Source organism: Erpetoichthys calabaricus, chromosome 1 (assembly GCF_900747795.2).
Source record: "Erpetoichthys calabaricus chromosome 1, fErpCal1.3, whole genome shotgun sequence".
Lineage (NCBI taxonomy): Eukaryota > Metazoa > Chordata > Cladistia > Polypteriformes > Polypteridae > Erpetoichthys > Erpetoichthys calabaricus.
In genome coordinates this window covers 61,815,541-61,834,242 of record NC_041394.2, presented here as the reverse complement: position 1 = coordinate 61,834,242, position 18,702 = coordinate 61,815,541, and the positions used below count along the sequence as shown (strand labels likewise).

The following is an 18,702-nucleotide window of genomic DNA, read 5'->3' as shown; positions in this document are numbered from 1 at the left end:
ATACATTTCCAAAAATTTCTCTTTTCTAAGAGTGGTATTAAAATGTTTTGGGGACCTAAGCAGATCAGCATTCCTGAGACCTTCACCTTTCTTTATTTTCAGATATTGTATGATCAACACAGTTTGCTGGTCATGTTTTGGTTCATTGTATATATCATTATTGTTTGGCTGCTAATTAAGTAAAAAGAAACAATCAAAGGATCTGAATCTTCAAGAGCAAGTCAAATAAAATAATTCAAAAGAAGTTAATTATGAGCAAAAACAGGTAACTAATTAAGAAAAGTGTCAGAATGAAAACCTGCAGCAACTGGGGCCCTCCAGGACTGGAGTTGGGGATCCCTGGTCTATGCCTTAGAATTAAATTAATTAAAGCTTAATTATCCTACAGCGTATAAACCTCCCATAAGTCACAGTCCAAGACATGGTGGATTAGCATTGTGAAACTAGCCCGTGTTCACCCTGCGATGGACTGCTGCCCTTTCCAGAGATTGGCCCTGCCTTGCACTCGGCAATTGCTGGCAAAGGCTCTAGCTTCCCTGACACCTGCCATGGATAAACAGGTTAGGAAAATGAATGAATGGATGGATGGAAACAGCAGTCTAAACTTGTAAACAGAGTGTTCTGTGCTCGGGTGCGAACAGACAGTTTAATTGTAATATTAATAAGTAAAGTTAGTGTTAACCCCATAATATAATATTCAATAATAGTTTTATTTAAAAACCAACAAAATGTAGGAAAGCAAAAGTAGTCATTTAGATTATAGACACAACCTATAAATTCTTGTTTTGTACTCTATTTACTGCTGAACCCTCAACTTATAGCTTGATTCTTTGGGAATTAATACCCATGGTAATTGTTAGAGTGAAATATACTCAAAAGATTCGATTCTAATCTTGCGAAAATAAGACAACAACGTCACTGAGCTCTTCAAGCTAATACATGTCATAGATCTGCTGTCATGCTTAGCTGGAACTCTGAATCTTGTTAGTAAAGTTAGAAAACTTTACAACAGGAGTACTGACTGGGGTGTAATGTCAGATGGCCATCAATCTCCAACGACTCTGACCCCCTAACCAATTGTGCATGAGCTTTAAGATGATTCGACAGAGCAATGACAGGTGACTGTTGTAAAGCTGCCTTTGCTTGCATTGGTAATATGGAGGTGGGGAAATTGTGTAAGGTATGAAATCACATTTCTATAGGAACATAAAAATGCCCCTTATTTTAAAGAACACCCCCCCCCCCCCCATTATATTTTTGTCCTCCTACATCTCCTATAAAACTCTTTCCCCAATATTTCCATCAAGGCCCTAATTTCTCCTCAAACTGGACCTTGTAACCCTGTCCATCCTTGTACAAGAAGTTTTTGAGTTGAATTTTAGAAATTTACAGCTATAATGTAAATTTGTGTGTGCGGTAGTTCAGCCATTTTTCAGTTTTAAATCTGCTCCTTATATCATTCAGCACAATTGTCTTTATTCAGCTCTCTGTTCCTAAAAATGTGAAAAGTTTACCTTTGTTTATGCCATTCTACCATTTAAGCCTTTGTTTTACATATACTTCTCATTTAAACATTTTCTCTAGTTGTTCTTGTAATGAAGCCCCTTTATTCCAAATAGCAGTTGCTTGGCTGCTTTTTTAATCGTTTTGGAGCATCCATGCTTTTTTCATTTTCTACTGATAAAGTGGTCTTGACTACACACAGTAACCTAAAAAATTTTTTTCTTGGTATGTCAAACATCATATGTGCTTTATTTTATTTTAGAAAGGGGCTGGTTGTCTTCAAAGAAGTTCTAATTGACCTTTAGATTTAAATACTGTAACAGCTTAATTGTTTTGTGCTACATTGGTAAAATGAATTCTAAATTATATTCAGTAATTGAAGAAAAAAAAAGTAGATCACTATCAATAATGCATCATTCTGCCACCCTGAGAAGGGCTGTGCTAAATTTCAAAAAGCCAACATGAGTTCATCCCACTTCATGGAAAAGAAGTCAGCAGTATGATGTCCATTTCAAAGAAGTGAAGAATCTTGGTATAGAAAGAGCAAACACCAATACCTACATGAAATGATTAAGAAATATTAACTGATTTTGAGATTCTAAACAAAAAGTACTAATAAAATTTAAAAAACTAAACATCAATAAATACATCAAACAGGCTGGGTACTTAATAGCGGTGGAGATATGCTCTAGAGAGGAGAGAAATGAAGGTCAGTAGGAACAAGACAGAATAAATGTGTGTGAACAAGAGGAAGGTCAGTGGAATGGTGAGGATGCAAGGAGTAGAGTTGGCAAAGGTGGATGAATTTAAATACTTGGGATCAACAGTACAGAGTAATGGGGATTATGGAAGAGAGGTGAAAAGGAGTGCAGGCAGGGTGAACTGGATGGAGAAGAGTGTCAGGAGTAATTTGTGACAGACGGGTATCAGCAAGAGTGAAAGGGAAGGTCTACAGGACGGCAGTGAGACCAGCTATGTTATATGGGCTGGAGGCGGTGGCACTGACCAGAAAGCAGGAGACAGAACTGGAGGTAGCAGAGTTAAAGATGCTATGATTTGCACGGAGTGTGACGAGGATGGATAGGATTAGAAATGAGGACATCAGAGGCTTAGCTCAAGGAAAAGAGGAAGGCCTAAGCAAAGGTTTATGAATGTGGTGAGAGAGGACATGCAGGTGCAGGGTGTCACAGAACAAGATGTAGAGGACAGGAAGATGATCTGCTGTGGCAACCCCTAATGGGAACAGCCGAAAGAAGAAGGCTGGGTACTTAATGCAGCAGTGCTCAATAAAGGTGGTTATTTATATAAACCATTTTAGGAAAGAGGACTGGATCATTTGATGTTAATCAATAAACTAATGATTGACTTTGCCAGTTATTCATGAGATGTTCTGGCAAGATTCCCACTTTATTTACCTTAATGGTCGCCAGATTTATATCAAGGTAACTAAAGCAAACTTGTTTTTAAAAAAACTGAACAACAACATTTTCTGATAAACACAAAGATTATAGAAATAAGTTTACTGCTTATATCAAAGATGGGATGCAACACAGACAAAAATATAATACAGAAGAGGCTTCTCATAATTTGCTTAGAAGTTTTCCAGAGTTACTTTGAACTATTAGCCTTTTCTCATAACCCTCTTTGTTCAGAGTGTTCAAAGGGATTTTAGAGTGTTCATATTCAAGAGCTCTAAAGAGAGTAGCTTCTAGGCCCAGAAAAAGTGCTTTTCATCCCCAAAAAGAAGTCCGGGTGAATTTTCTGGCTCCCAAGAAAGCAGATAGGCTTACTGTCCTCAAAGAAGGAGTGTTCTGACTGCCCAAGGGAGTAAATTGAGGAATGATCCTAGTTGTTAAGTGTAGCCATATCTTGTTAATTTGTTCAGCGTATTTTAGGGTACAGATCAATGTCTACTCATATGTGGGTAATTGAGTCCATCAGAGTAAGCAAGAGTTCCACTTGAATTTAGAAGCTTAAGATGAATGTCTTTCCAGGCACCTCTTGAGCTAGAAAAAGTCTGCAGATCCATCAGTTCATGTTTGACTAACACCTGGACATCAGATGGAATTCAGAAAGCTAATTGTTGCCAGAATTGCAGAATGTTTTAGTCAATCCATTGCATATTCTTCTTGAATACATGTGGCTAAGGGGTAAGTTAATTTCAGAATCACGTTCAGTCTGTTCTTTCAGTGGAGAAGGCTTCATATGCCACTGAAAGCCTAGCAAAATGGACAATGGCCACTAGGGTCTTTACAAGTGGTTCTCAAACTAAATCCAGGGACCCAATGTTTCACAATCAGTGAGTTTTTACGTCTAATTTAAATAGCTGACCTTTTTATCTCCCGTCTTATTCTACAGTCAAAAAAGCACAGCAGTGTGATTTTTTTTTTCTTTTTACATTTATATTTAGAAATATTTGTATTTTTGCTCTAGGTTTAAAAGCTTAACTCTCTTATTGCTTTCTCATTAATTTGCCTTTTTGTCTCTGTATTTTGCTACCTTAACAGTATCCTAATAATGACAGTTAACCACAAGCAGACAACACTGAATGCATAATGGTTGCACCTACTTCAGGATCAGACCCACTAATGTGCTCGGTAGTAAATAATGGATTCAACAACAACACATGGAAATGGAGATTTTACTTTTTTTTTTTTTTTTTTAAAAAGAGAATTTGATGGTTATCCCAAATATTCACTTATAGTACTGACTAAGATACTGAGATAGTTATTCATTTGAGCAAACCACACCCACACATTATACACTATTAGTACTAAACTAATGACTGTAAAATGTATCAATAATACAACTAAAAAAATAAATTTGGCAATCTCACATGGCTAGGTTCTAAATATATTTCACTAAATACACATTCAGAACAAAGAAGAATGAATGGATGCAAAAAGGAACATAATACATAACAAAAGCAGTGAATCCTTACACACATGCATGAATGTGACATATCAAAGAAGGAGTCGCAGTCACTGTCCAGAGTAATTGTACCCATGACACTGCACTTGATGTATTATGTATTGTACATGTGGATCAGTAGACAATCCACAAAAAAAAAATCTACTGGTGTGAGAAGTGCTTCATACTTAAAATTGAATTTTCAATTGATCACATTACTCATATTCAAATAAAAGACTAAAATATTTTGTCAAAATACCTGACAGTTCTTCTTTGTATCATAATACAAAAAAGCAAGGCTGCATTTACTGTATGAGGCCTACATATCAGGAAAAGCACACTGCCAACAGTTATGAAAGAAGATCCTGTAAAAGATAATTCAACAAAATGACAAATGTAGATCTGAATGTGATATTCTGCTCATCCACAACCAGAAGTGTAACTCTTTAATATAGTTACAAGTCTTAGTAAACTATCCCTGACATTCTCTTCAGTGACATCCAAACAATTACAGTTAGCAATGCAATAGCACAGTTACCTAAATGCCAGTTGGAGCAAGTTAAATTAATAAAGTAGTCAAAAAGGCTTAATTGGGGCAAGATAATGTTAGCAGACAAAAAACAGGTCTTTGTTCAATGGCTGGCTGAGTGTTTCATTGACAGAAGCTGGGTGGTTTTGCTACTGCAGGACAGGAAACGATTGTATCACAGATGCATATTCAGTTATGCAATATTTTTAAGAATTCTCTAAGACACCAACACACAGATGTCTAAGTGGTTAAAGATCACATAAAGACACTAACACCGATACTTAGACTACACAATTCTAAAGCATTTTACAATATTAAAAAAAAAAAAAAAAAAACTGCAAGGTTTAAATTGCATGTCAGTTATAGGATTGGAATGTACCAAAGAATGACAGAATGGTACAGCGGAGTGAAAGATTTACACCGGAGGACAGTATGGCAGTATTAGATTCGGTACAGTTCTTTCTGAAGAATGCATTAACTACACAGATAAGGCTGGCAAATAAAAATGTAAAAGTAGAGATGAATCTTTACCACTGCAGCTTCTTGAACAGATGTACCAGGAATGTTCCAGAGTAGTAGGCACAGTGCTGAACAAACACTCACACTGAGCTGCAAAGGGGATGTTTGGAATTGTGAGAAGGCCTGCATCCCAAGGATCTCAGTAATCTGTCAGGTTCATAAGATGCAAGTAGGGATGATAGAAAAATCAAGAGTATTAAGATCAACATCACTGGGGAAAAAAAAAAAAAAAAAAAAAAAAAAAAAAAAAAATCAGAGAGGACTATGAATGCGAGGTAGCCAGAGTAGTTGACTCAGATGAGGCTGTCAACTTGTTACATTCAATAATATTGCCTCAGTAGAGGACAAAAGGGCTTAGCTTCCAGTAATTACTTAGGTGGATGTTTTGGACAGCTTCAAAGATGTGGTTTTCAAAAATCTGAGCAGTCAAGAACGACTGCAGGAATAGTAGTAAGTGGATAAAGACAAAAGTATGAAGTAGCTAAGTTTGAGAATTAAGCTTTTATAGTGTGGCTAGTGATCCTACAAGGAGCAGGTATAGAAAGTTAGTGGACACATTTAGGAAGGCAGTGTTCACTGTGTAACAAGGAGAGTTCTTAATGCTGGGTTATCACTCATATTGGTGTGAAACACGGTTATGCTGGAAAATCAGGCAGTGTGGTGGTGACATGTAGATACTGTAAAGAAATGGGCCAAAAAACGGAACCTTCAGCACTGACCACAGTGTTAATCACAAGCAGAAGAAAAACCACCTTAAGGAAACATATTTGAGTATCTGGTTGATATGTTTTATCATTCCAACAGAAGGTGTACTGCAAACAATGCTGAATCTGCGAAGGTCTACATTTATTACTCAGATTACAACCCATTTTATATGGGTAGCACAACTAGTAAACCCATTAACACTACAAGATCAGTTTTTCTTGTGCTTGGTTTAATTACTGGCTAATGGGTAGAAGAGCCATTGACAAAATATTCTAAATCAAGGGATTGAAAGAGTGCTATATGTATAATCAGAAATATATTGGTAAAAAAAAAAATATATATATATATATATTCCATAACCAGCAAAAAATTCTGTTACTGAAGAATGATGCCCAAGCACTTTTGACTCTAAAAGCAACCTTGCAAGCAACAGACAGGGCTAGTATGGAGAAAACCCTTGCCGTTTTTCTTATAGCAAAGCGGTGGAGGGTTCCTACCAGCTATGCAATGGTGTAGGCAACAGAACAATATGTGAGCTTCTCACTCTAACCTCTCAGCTGTGCACCTGCTAATAGGCTGAAAATGTACATGTGAAGGTATTGAGATTTTGGTTCTGGTACCAAGTTGGAAGGCAGGATCTTCCATCTTCATTCAGCTCTAATATTGGATTAAACAGGTTTAAGTAATGGGGAGATCAGGGGGAAAAAAAAAATAAAAAATGAAACAGTATACTCCTCCACAAATACAGAATTTTTACACAATCTACCATTTAAACCAGGGGTACGCAACTCCATTCCTGGAGGGCTGCAGGTTTTCATTCTAACCCTTTTCTTAGTGACCCATTTTTGCTGCCAATTAACTTTTGAATTCATTTTATTTGACTTGCTCTTGAAGACTCAGACCCCTCAATTGTTTTTTCCCCTTAACTAGCAGCCAAACGATACAAAAATGAGTCAAAAACAGGACAAGCAAACTGATCATACAATATCTGAAAAGAAAGGTGAAGGTCTCAGGAATGCTGATCTACTCTTAGAAAAGAGAAAATCCACAATTTTGGAAATGTCTGCTATTGCACAAGCCATGGAATTAAAGAACGAGTTTAACAACAAGACTCCGTGTCTCATTAAGCAACTGGTTGGAGTGAAATTGGTTGGAGTTTGAGGCCCTGACTGAGCTGATCTTCCGTTGGCTCCCTCACTTCACATTTCACTTCTGTTTGGGTGCCATTTAAGGAAAGAAAAAGCACTTCAAAGAAAAGAAGAAATCCAGGTAAACACTTCTTAACCAAGTCAATTAAAATTCAAAGTTAGTTAATGAGCAGCAAAAACCGGTCACTAAGGGTTAGAATAAAAACCTGCAGCCCTCCAGGACTGGAGATGGGCATCCCCGATTTAGACATCAGAATAATAAGTTAACGAAGGATCCAAAAACACGTTCATGGTGACATCTGGGTGCATTGCTACATGGGTAAATCAGGAAGGAGAAAGCCTCCAACATCAAAATGAACACAATCTGCACATCAAGTTTATTATTGATAACTCAGGTAAGTACACAATGATGGAATCAAGTTGCCTACTACCAAAAACGTCCGCACAAACTGATTTCACAACTTATTCTACAGAAGTGCTGGGAACAAATTCACAACCACCAGTTAATATAAATAAGCTCTACATAGAACACCCTTTTCCTGAAGTTTGTGCTTAGCACTGACTGTAATGCACCTTGCAAGTATGACATTTAATGTGCAGGAAACTACTGTTATGTATGAAAAAAAAAAAAAAAAAAAAAAAAAAAAAAGTGTTGAGAATTGCCCAAGTTTGGTATTTTTCAAGTCCGGTATTTCTTCAATCATGTCACATATTACCCTGCCACATAAAATTGTTCTTAAATTAGGTATTTTTATACACTGGGGGGAAAAAAAAAAAAAAATCCCTATCCTGTTCATTTTAGAATGGAGCCCGTAAAACTTGCAGAACGCCTGCTTTGAAGCAGGAAACACTTCAAGTAATGTGCATTCCACATTATTTTTGTTTTCGCAAATATACCTAAACTAGAAGCACATTTTATCACCAATTCTTGGTACCATTTTGTTGACTCAACCATAGGTTTCCCAATGGCTCGCAGTGGCCATCATAGATGGTTGACATTTACAGATACACCATTCACCAAGTTTCCATAGCTTCAAGATGCACAAAACTGTGCTAAGTGTCCAATATAGAGGTAGGGCTGTCTGAAAGTCTTGAAATTATCTGCTGTGATTCAAAACAGGAGTATGCACTGGCAGCACATGCACACAAATTGATTGGAGTATACATCAAATTGAAAATTACATTCAGAGACCATGCAAGCTGGTACACATAAATCCATTAAATGCACTCATTTCCTAAATATCTCTTCTCACCTATTTCTCATCTTACTGTACATAGCCTATGAAGCAAGATTCACACCAAGCTGCATCTAATTACAGTGCATCGCATTTTTGGTGCCTTAAAATAAAACCGTCAAGCCACCTACACATCCATACCAAGTTCAGAGTACCAATCAGAACTCATTTTGCAGCATGTCATGTTCATATACGAGAAGTCTACTGCAGATTTGGAATAAGCAAACGGCAGAGTTTATCTGGCAAAACCTGATTACAAAAGTCTGCAACACTCAAACAGGCACTGTATAATCAGATTCATTCAAAAAAAAAAAAAAAAAAAAATCAAATGCTGAGCTTGCAGGTGCCAGTGTCAATTACCACTGGGCAAAAGTCAGTTCTGTAGTAAAACCAGGCAATTGTATACCCAATTCATGACTGGGACAATGGTCAAATTGTTTTGGTCAACAGCAAACTCCTTCCAAATATGAAATGCAGAAATTTACAGCACTTCGGGAGATTTTTTCCAGTGCACACCTGAGTGTACAGCTTCAACAGGATTCCATTCTATATAAAAAAGCTAAAACCTTTACCTACATGAAGCACTGTTTGCATTTTTACTGTACCTGTATTAGTCACCTGGTATTCTAGTTAAGTCTTTTCAGAACCACAAAGCCTCTGTTCTTAAATACATAAGACATCACAAAGTGCAAAATTCTTTATAGAGAAATTGATACATCTTTTACACAAACCCTTTTAGCCTTGCAGCACCAAAATTGCCGGTATGGGGTGTATGGTTCTGGTATCAGTAAGAGAAATGGAGATCCAGGAAAAAAAACAAACAAACCAGCTAGTGAGTTTTCTGTTGGTTTTTATTTGTCATCTTTTGTAAATCAATTTCTTACAATCTCTGGGAACATCACACAAAAGCAGAAATTAAGTTGGGAGCAAGTCAAAAGGGTAGGTGAAAAAATGGCCTAATTTTACAGTTTTAGAAAAGTCTTCAAATGGGGAACTGGACTTGGGTTTGTTATTAACTTCAGACACCTGCAAAAAACAAAGGTAAGAGTTAAAAGAATAGGTAGAGCACCACAGGAGTCAATGTATTGGATTTTAAACCAACCCCCTGCCCTCCTATGTGTCTTCAGTTGTGCTTGGGACTGCCATTTACAACAAATATATACTTTGATATGCATGTGTGTTCACCCAGTTATCAAAATTAATATGAAGGTGTACAAAACATTTAACAGATTTAAGTTAAACAAAAACTGGTGTAGACTTCACATCATAAGAAAAACACGCGACTAAGTTTTCAGATTCCACTGCAAATTTCACATCTATGGTTTGCTCAGAAACCGTGCAATAAAGACAGATCCAACTTTAGTGAAAAGAAAAACAAAGCGTTTCAGTGCGCTGCGAGAGTGACTTCACAGTTAATCAGAGAACCATATAAATGTTTCATCATAAACGCTTCAAAACCTCTACCACAAAAATTACAATATACTATAAATACCAACCTCCACCAAACTCAAGATTATAGGGAACATGTCAGAGGGTTGCACTTCTGCTGACAAGGCAGTCTGAAGAAAAAAAACAAAATAAAAAAAAAAACACATTAAACCAGAACTTAAGAGTACTTTACATATTATAGTATGCAAACACACTTGTATAAAATACTTAATCATACACCAAATTGCAACCCCACTATTTTACAAGATACACTATATAAACATCTAATTGACTTTGGTAAGGTTGGTTTTTCTTCCAAAAATAGGCAAATGTGTGTTGGGGGAGGGGGGCAAATTGATATGCATAACATCTATACAAAAAGTGCAAAATTAATGTGCCTCTTCCCTTGCCACTACTATGAGGACAATGCATCATACATTACAGATTAACATTTTGAAGTAAACAATATTCAGGCTCTGAATAGGTGGGCTGTAAAAGCTTCCCCTACATGACTCACAGACATCATGTCTAAGTATTAAGTAGAACTGTGCACTACCAAAGTCTGGCACCTAAAACTAAACTGATTAACCCTAAACTGATGAGGTTGGTTGTATCACTGATTCCAATGTGAGCCAAGCAAATGAGGATTTACCAAACAGGAATGAATTCTGAAGTCTATTTTCTTACCTCAGTGCAAGATCCAAGTAGCATCCTAATGTACTGTAGTATTCTAGAATGCTTTAATCTATCCTTGGTGTACAGTACAAATCAATGAATTATGCACACTTCACTTGATCTATAGATAAGCTGCATTTTTGAAGTAACACCCAAAAAGACAGTAGAGGGTCAAAAAAAAATATAAAATAAAACAATGGCTTTCAGGAGTGTTTTCAGTGCGCTGCGAGATTGTCTTCACAATTTAGTCAGTGAACCAATAAGCAGTTTCATCATTCACACTCCACAGAATAAATTTTGGGGGCAGGGGACAAGGGGGAAAAAAAAACAAAAAACCATTCATTTAATACAGGTGCAAGAATCCCGATGAATGACTTTATAGCCATGTAAAACCGTTTAGCTCAAAATTGCAACCTAAAACACAACCTGTTTGCACTGAAATTTAATCTACATAATTACCAAAAGCTAACTTCACAAGTGCACTACTGCACATTATGGTACAAAGGTATCAGCAAAGATTGCACTAATGAAAACTGAAATACGTGAGCTTTGAGTTTTACCTGGCAAAAGCCAGATGCAGTACGAACTGTACAGATGACAAATAAGGACTTAACTACAGTGGAGCAAAAAAGTATTTAGTCAGCCAGCAATTGTGCAAGTTCTCCCACTTAAAAAGATGAGGCCTGTAATTTTCATCATAGGTATACATCAACTATGAGAGACAATGAGGAAAAAAAATCCAGAAAATCATTGATTTTTGAATAATTTATTTGCAAATTATGGTGGAAAAAAGTATGATCAATAACAAAAGTTCATCACTTTGTTATATACCCTTTGTTGGCAATGACAGGTCAATCGTTTTCTGAAAGTCTTCACAAGGTTTTCACACACCGTTGCTGGCATTTTGGCCCATTCCTCCATGCAGATCTCCTCTAGAGCAGTGATGTTTTGGGGCTGTCGCTGGGCAACACGGACTTAACTCCCTCCAAAGATTTTCTATGGGGTTGAGATCTGGAGACTGGCTAGGCCACTCCAGGACCTTGAAATGCTGCTTACAAAGCCACTCCGTTACCCGGGCGGTGTGTTTGGGATCATTGTCATGCTGAAAAACCCAGCCACATTTCATCTTCAATGCCCTAGCTGTTGGAAGGAGGTTTTCACTCAAAATCTGACTATACATGGCCCTATTCATTCTTTCCTTTACATGGATCAGTCATCCTGGTCCCTTTGCAGAAAAACAGCCCCAAAGCATGATGTTTCCACCCCCATGCTTTACAGTAGGTATGGTGTTCTTTGGATGCAACTCAGCATTCTTTCTCCTCCAAAACACGACGAGTAGAGTTTTTACCAAAATGTTCTATTTTGGTTTCATCTGACCATATGACATTCTCCCAATCCTCTTCTGGATCATCCAAATGCTCTCTAGCAAACTTCAGACAGGCCTGCACATGTACTGGCTTAAGCAGGGGGACACATCTGGCACTGCAGGATTTGAGTCCCTGGCGGCGTAGTGCGTTACTGATGGTAGCCTTTGTTACTTTGGTCCCAGCTCTCTGCAGGTCATTCACTAGGTCCCCCCGTATGGTTCTGGGATTTTTGCTCACCGTTCTTGTGATCATTTTGACCCCATGGGGTGAGATCTTGCGTGGAGCCCCAGATCGAGGCAGATTCCCAGATCGAGGCAGATTATCAGTGGTCTTTTATGTCTTCCATTTTCTAATAATTGCTCCCACAGTTGATTTCTTCACACCAGGCTGCTTACCTATTGCAGATTCAGTCTTCCCAGCCTGGTGCAGGTCTACAATTTTGTTTCTGGTGTCCTTTGACAGCTCTTTGGTCTTGACCATAGTGGAGTTTGGAGTGACTGAGGTTGTGGACAGGTGTCTTTCATATTGATAACGAGTTCAAACAGGTGCCATTAATTCAGGTAACGAGTGGAGGACAGGAGCCTCTTACAGAAGTAGTTACAGGTCTGTGAGAGCCAGAAATCTTGCTCGTTTGTAGGTGACCAAATACTTATTTTCCACCATAACTTACAAATAAATTCTTTAAAAAAATCAATGTGATTTTCGGGATTTCTCATTTTGTCTGTCATAGGAGAGAGAGAGGGAGAGAGAGAGAGAGAGAGAGACAGAGACAGAGACAGAGAGAGAGACAGAGACAGAGAGAGAGAGAGAGAGAGAGAGATAGATACTTTATTATACCTATGATTGAAAATTTACAGGCCTCTCATCTTTTTAAGTGGGAGAACTCGCACAATTGCAGGCTGACTAAATACTTTTTTGCCCCACTGTAACTGCATAGAGTTTAGTTTCTTACCAACACATTGTAAATTCTAATGGTGTGGAGATTTCACAGACAAATGTTCCCAACATCAATTCTTATACGAGGGACGTTCAAAATGTTTCCGCAATTGTTTTTAACTATTATGAATTTCAAAAACAAATTACATCACTTTTCTGCATAGTCACCTTCCTTTGTGAAGCAATTTTTCCCAGCATCATAATCAACTTTTTAATGTCCAATTACTACTCCTCCCGCCTTCACCATTTCCAACAAAAATATGACAAATTTTGACCGTCCCTCATATCTGAACAGGAACCCTTGTCCTTTACCTGGAGCCAATCATAACAGTTCAACTTTATGTATATACATTTCAAAGAAATGTGCAATAGACTCACTACTAACCATGAACATGGGCAAAAATAACCCATCAGGATAAGAAGGATCTCTGCTGGCTGAGCATTGGAACAATACTCTAGGCTGATAACTGAAAAACTAATGTATACTGCAGACCGACCCATATTTACTCCAACAATACATTGATAATTTGATGCATTCCACAGACAGTGAAATTACATAGGTGTACTACATTACTATGATAAGGTTTATACAGTTCCATTATACCAACATACCGCATAAACCTTGACAAACAAAGGAGCAGGAGGAGTAAGCCAAAGGGTATGTGGAGAAAAGTTACAATGAATCAACTGCTATTATGATCGTTCATTCCATCAAAATATATAGCTAATGCCAAGTTAACCCACTCTGACCTTTTCCTTGGAAACAATCACATCTGTGTAGGTGTGAAATACAATTGGCCAAAACCCATAAATTAAAAACTTGGCTAACATACCATTCAAGATGAGACTTCGGTTTGTAAGTCATCTGCTCAACTTCCTCCAAACACCCATCAATTCCTTCTTAGTGCTCACTGAAATGAAATTACAAAAAAGTAAACAAGTACTTAAAACTACGTATCACTATAAACTTCCTTCCAGATGAGTGTTAAAGGAAACATCTGCTTATGCAATACTCATGTTATGCACAAATCAGGCTTTATTATACCACACAATTAACTGTGCTAAACACAATTACTTTAAAATTCATGACAACACATTAAATTTAACATTGGAACCACATTAAAAGGACTATTAGTAAGAGAAGCCGTCTCCTTTAGTGGCAACAACGTGGTGTCTTCAGTGCACTGTGAAATAGCTTCATTTGCTACTCAGAGACTCTAGTCTGAAAGATTTCATCATTGACACCAAAAGGCTAAAAATCACAATGGGCGATGAAAACATCTTCAGCCTGAACCTGAAAGAAATACTGAACCAGGCTAAATTTTTTTTTTTTTAACTAGCCACAGGTTATATATGAACATTTATCATTTGTGATTTATAGTGCATGTTTCTTATACCACATTCAAGCCAACAAATACTAAAAACCAATAAAGAGTATCATGTGACAATTCAAATTCTAATAGGGAACAATGCTTTTAGAACTACAGTGAAATACGTTTAACGCGAAAACGCTTAAGATGAAATATCGGTTAACACGAAATAATACAACGGTCCCGACAAACTACTATGTATTTTCATGCATTTTTTTTCTCTTAACACGAAACGAAAATCGCTTAACACGAAAAGATTTCCCTTCTGGGAAAGAACAAAATACGGAAAACACCAGCCGCGCAGGCGAGATTTAAGAGGGGTGTGAAATGAAAGAGAGGTGGTTTCACATGTTTCGTAGAAAGGAGGCAAACTTGGCTTTGAAATACCCTCGGAATAGCCTGTGACACGAGCCAATTTTGTTTATCTAAGCTACTTTCACCCTCCACCCCTACAAACGCCACACAAAAACATCTCATCTCTCATCAGTTAGCTTTGGAATTCGGTGACGAGTACATCGCAGTGTGAGTAAAAATCAGCGAGTTTGGTTCGCGTTTTTTTTTTTCTATTTTAGAAGAATTTTTTTTACGAGCACAATGGCAAAGAGCTCAGGGGGAAAGCAAACTGCTATTTCAATTAAAATGAAGATGGAGCTTCTAAAGGCTGTTGATCAAAAATAGAAGACGAAAACGGAAATCTGTAAAGATTTTGATATTGCTCTCTCTACATTATCAACAATACAATAATAAAAAAAAAAAAAAAGAGAGCAAATTACGGAAATGTTTGAACGGAGTAAGTTTGAGCCAGAGCGAAAATGGATGAGAATGGCCAAGCACGAGGATTTAGAGACGGCTTTACTTGTTTGGTTCAAACAAGCGAGATCTCGGAATGCTCCCATTTTTATTAAATACATGCATATATACATATCTATGTAAATAAAATGTACTCTAATAAACTTAATTTTGTTGAATATACTGCATCTTTTTTTTTTTGTAATATCCTTTAACACGAAATTCTTTTAACATGAAAAAATATTTCAGTCCCCTCAGTTTCGTGTTAAACGATTTTCACTGTATATTTCCATCTAGTTAAAATGTACCAGACCAGTCCTCTCCTTGTGTAAAGGTCAAGAAATGAACTACAGAATCCCTTCAACTGGTGGTTCTTACTCTGATGACTTGGTTTTGTTGATGTTCAAAGACACAAGAAAATGTTACTCAATTTTCCAAACCCACAGAGGGAACAGTACTAGAGAAATGAAAATTACATGCAAGATAAGCAGACACTGAGGATTTAAAGTTTAGTTGAATCTATTCTTCAGTTAAAAGTTACACAAAAAGGTTCATGTTATGTGCCCAGTGATTTGGCTGCTGAAATTAAAAAGGACTGCAATTACAAACTAGTAGAACTTCGATTAGGAGGAATTTAAGAAAAGTGCCATAACTTAGGATGAAACTTGGATGCAACTGCAATTTTACAACAAAACCAATTTAAGATCAAAACCACCAGTGCCCTCAACATCTATCCAATTTATGATGTTGCCGATACTGGTAATATAGACGGAGACAAACTATCAACCATTCCCCTTCTGGTTCAAGACAATCGCTCCATTCACACTGCACAAATCATAAGGGCTGATCGGCAAAACTAGAGTACAAATGGATCCTCTTTATATCTATTCTCCTGATCTGGCCCTGTGTGCAGCTCATTTAATCCAAAAGGCTACTTCTGTGAGACATCCTATGCTACAGATGAAAATGTTAAGTCACATAATTAAGAGTGGTCACCAAAACAAGACAAAATATTTTCAGTGGCGCAGTCTTTGTGAATTTTATATGTTGAAAACTGGAAGTTTCTCGTGTTCAGGCTCAAAACTTCTAAAATAATGCCTTTGATCAATATGAACGACTGAATGATTTAATTAGAAACAAAGCAATAATTTACTCAAAATGCAGTACTTACTCTGTGGGAGTGATAAGTCTTGTTTGTCACAGGGCCCATTCCTCAAAAATTATCCTACAGTTTAACATGGAAAGCAAAAATAAATTCAAGTAGTTGTTTTCTAAATGAACACAGAATAATAATATACCAAAGTGTCATCAGTGCACTGTGAATCTGCTTCATTTCATATTCAGAGACTCTAGTCTTAAAATTTCATCATTGACACTATAACCTCATCTCCTAAACCTACTCCAGCATTATTTATGTGCTATGGGATAGACGGGGAAACAATTTGTGGGAAAACCCTAAAAGTGGTAGTTCCTATTATTGTTTTCTAAGAAATTGTACTGATACCCAAAATTAGTTATTCGGTAATACATTGCTAACTTCAAACCTTATTCATAAAAAAAACTCAATCTAAAATTGTACTTTTATGAATATCCGTTTTGGGAGGATATAACAAACAAGCTGTATTCCCATAAACAATGTTTTAGCTAATTATTGATTTTTGTTAAGACCAAAAAGCAAAACAGCAGACTTTCTCACAAAGACATTTGCAAAGTGAGAGCCAACGATTCAGCAATAAAGGTTTTCAAATAATGACCCTATACACGTTTTCTTCTCTACATGAACTCTAATGTGAAAAAAGTTTAATGAAGGAATGACCTTGGTCTCCTTATGTAACCTATAATGCTCTGTACAAATGGACTTGTACTACATTATTATACTAATATGGGATAATGAAGGAATGGCTGACACATACCATACTGATGCTGAAATGGAGGGTTTTTTTTTTCTTCCAAACCACCAGGATCCATCCTGTAAGAAAAGAACATGCTTTAGAATCATCATATAGAGCTAATGATGATACAGAACACACAAGATGCTGAAGCATATTCAGTGCACTGTGAAAGAGCATCACATTCAATCAGAGACTCTAGTCTGCTTATCTCATCATTAATGCTCCAGCAATTTTAAAAAAAAAAAAAAAGGGATTGTATACACTAGTTGGACAAGAATGGATTTGAGATTCAAAAACAATTACTTCAAGGACAGGGAAGTAACTGCAGTTTCCACACAGCTTAGACTCCTGGCCTATAAATTTAACTGTAAAAAGCAGACGGTTTCAAATTTTAATAAGGGTCGCACAGGTATTAAAGTCATTGTAAAGGCTTGTGCTCCTCTTCGAATTGAGAGGGGTGGTGAGAAAAAAAAAAAGAAAAAAAGTGTAACCGCCAAATATACAATTTAAAATGGCTAGGATTGGCATGCCTTAAAACAAGATTATAGATCAGATTTAAAATTTAAGTTAAATTATAAATTCAAAACAGAAATAAAAAATTTACATCAATCTGCATACTGCACGGTTATGTGTATTACCGAAAATCTGTTCTAAGCATAAAGACAAGTTTTTTTAAAAACGAAAAGCAATATACAGTAGGTACTGCCAAGCTCCATTTTGCCTCCCACAGACACGAGGCACTGTGGCCTACACGATTCACTTGAGCATTCATAGGTACATTATTGGGTAGAAGTAACATGGGTAAATATCGCTTTATTATATGAGCCACAATAAAACATTTTAGATAACGTGTTTTCAACCCTGATTTCTCAGAAGTAGCTTTACACTGAAAGCCGTTGAAGACACTTTTCCCTTACCCAATTAGCTTCATAGATTTATAGTTCACGATGGATTTTCAACGAAAACAAATAAAACCTCAGTTTTAATGAACGTCTAAAATGGTGAAAAACCCTTAAACAACATACATTTATTAAAAACAGCGGAGAATTCGCCACGTGGCTGTACTGTGAATATTTAAAACTGCAAGTTTGATTAGATTTTGGTAATAGGAGACTCGTGTATAATTAAAGGAACTCCCCATTTTAAAATGTATACCAATCTAAAACAACCCCCAACCCCTAGCCCCCCATTCACCAACTGTTCAAAGTCCTGTAAAACACGAAGCAGATACTAAAACAAAATAAAGTGCGCAAATCACTTTACTATGGACAGAAATAATTTGAAGGAGCTATATGTACATAGAAAAAGAAAAAAAAACTAGAAAAATAAAAAGAACTGAAGCCAGACAGGTTTACCTTAAAAACTCTACGATTACTAGACATTTTGTCTTTCACACTCGACTCTCCTCGTTGTGAAAAAGAGCGAGTAGGTCGATGAACGGAAACTTATAAGGGTCCTCAGCCAATGTAGGAGGCTAACTAATTGCCCGACTGAAAAAAAAAACAAAGAAAAAAAATAAATAATAGAATAACTACTGATTTTTATGTTAAAAACATGAATTTAAAAAGGCTATTAGAATAGCTCACGAATTTATCAATTTTTTCAGCAGAAATGATGGCTATTATTCTGGCTTTAGAATGGGCAAATTATGTAAAGCCTAAGAGAGTCTTCGTATTGCCAGACTCATTACAGTATC

General features: G+C 36.8%; 1 long non-coding RNA gene across 1 annotated transcript; it reads right to left on the bottom strand.

Annotated features, from left to right (window-relative positions):
- Nucleotides 1-9,382: 9,382 nt before the first annotated feature.
- On the bottom strand, nt 9,383-18,452 carry LOC114650809 (uncharacterized). The gene is made up of 6 exons (XR_003716054.2): nt 18,362-18,452; nt 17,028-17,083; nt 16,286-16,339; nt 13,789-13,866; nt 10,046-10,108; nt 9,383-9,575 (listed from the first exon to the last, which is right to left on the bottom strand). It is a non-coding gene; the product is annotated as an uncharacterized LOC114650809 (long non-coding RNA).
- Between the last annotated feature and the right edge of the window lie 250 nt (nt 18,453-18,702).